A 2,037-nucleotide genomic window follows, 5' to 3' on the forward strand; every position below is an offset into this window, starting at 1 on the left:
TTAAGAAAATTGATTATGAAATATTAAATAAATATCTCAATATTTAAATAACTAACACCAAAATAATTTTGGCATTTCAAAATTTCACAACAATTGATTTTCAAAAAAAAAAAATTGAAATAGAAGTATCACACCATTATAACTTCTAAAAAAGATTTATGGTGAATAAAAAATTAAATTTTGTAAGACCTTAAATCCTACTGTAAGTTCCCTCCATGTTTGCCCCTCAACCATCTTATAACTTAGTTCAGTGGTGTTAAGAAACTCTTTGCCTCCTATGTTATCATCTTCTTCCTCAAAACTATATTTTTTACTCTCCTTGGCTTCTTCTCCAATGCTTTTTTCCCCATTGGAAACACCCCATGCTCATCCCTTGTACGGTTTACTTTCATCCCATTAGCTTCTCCTTAATACCTTTCTTTTATTCTTGTGATGAGACAAGATCTCATAAAAATGACCTCGAAATGCTTTCTCCCATGGCGAAAGAAGATTTAGAAGAACCTGATCAATCCATTTCAAGTCAAGAACGAATAGCGAGCTGATTGCATCGATGACGAGGGAACTGGTTGGTTCTCTTAAATTGGGAATGGTTTTTGGGGTTTTCGGTTGGATCAACTTTTTGAGTAGTTCTACACTATTTTTTTTGTGAACATGGTTCTTAATCCCTCCCATCCGAACTGAAACCAAGCTCAGTTCCCGATCAGATTGGTCTGAAGGCCAGTCTGGAATGATCGTGCTTATAGATACCGCTCTTTTACCTAAATGGACATGTCAAGTTGTCATATGTTTAATTGGTCTATTGAGTTAACAATTCTAGCTACATGTCAAGTTGAGAAGTCAAGTTGTCAGGTGCATAGTTGGTCTGTCGAGTTAACCTATCGAGCTACATGCCAAGTTGACATGTGAAGCTGTCAGGAGCCAAGTTGACCCTACAAGGTACTTAGTTGACCTAGTGAACTACCAAGTGCCAAGTTGACCTTGTAGATCACAGGTTGACCTACAAAGGTGTGAGGTGTCTAGTTGACCTTGCTAGATCATACTTAGCTGACTTGCTGAGTTGGTCTACCAAGCTGTCGTGTTGTGTTGGTTTTGTTAAGATGACTTGCTTAGTTGACCCTACTTGGTGGGTCAACTTGTCATCTGCATATAGAATCATTAGATCCTCATTGAATTCTGATATGGTTGTCTCCCAATAAAGACCAACCTCCCAAACCCAACGTCTCGTCATGTGGCGAACAGTGACACTTGAGAACCCTGCCAACTATTGGTCTCCTTCTCAATGGCACATAAAGAAAGACTGCATCAAGTTTAAGAACTGGCTCGACAAGAAAGGTACTCAACTTTCATTCGTCTGTTATGAGTCTAATATGGTTAGTGTTAATCATAATACATGGTGGATTGATTCTGGCTCTACAATCCATGTTTCTAATACCTTGCAGGGTATGCAAAACCTAAGGAAGCCAGTGGGAAGTGAACAATGCATCTATTCAGGAAGCAAGATGAGTTTACATGTAGAAGCCATTGGCACGTGCAATTTGGTTTTAAGCAGCGGTTTCATTTTACGTTTGGAAAAGACCTTTTATGTTCCAAGTTTCTCTAGGAATTTGATTTCTATTTCAAGACTTGTACATTTGGGTTTTTCCTTTAATTTTTTGGATTCTGGTTTTAGTTTATCTTATGAATCTAAGGTTATTGGTTATGACACTTTGATTGATGGTCTTTACTCTATTGAATTGCAAAATGATGCTGCTTATAATTCTATGCATATTACTGCTGATTACTAACGATGTGTTGTGAATGAGGAATCCTCTATGTTGTGGCACCAGAGATTAGGAGACATCTCCATTAAGAGAATTAAAAGATTGGTAAATGAAGGGGTACTTAGTACTTTGGATTTTGCTGACTTTGAGACTTGTATAGATTGCATAAAGGGTAAGAAAACTAATAAGTCTAAAAAGGGTGCTAAGAGGAGCACAAACCTATTGGAGATTATACATACAGATATTTGTTGTCCAGACATGGATATAGTTAGACTTT

This window comes from Phalaenopsis equestris, unplaced genomic scaffold, assembly GCF_001263595.1.
Source record: "Phalaenopsis equestris unplaced genomic scaffold, ASM126359v1 Scaffold000301, whole genome shotgun sequence".
NCBI classification, from domain to species: Eukaryota; Viridiplantae; Streptophyta; class Magnoliopsida; order Asparagales; family Orchidaceae; genus Phalaenopsis; species Phalaenopsis equestris.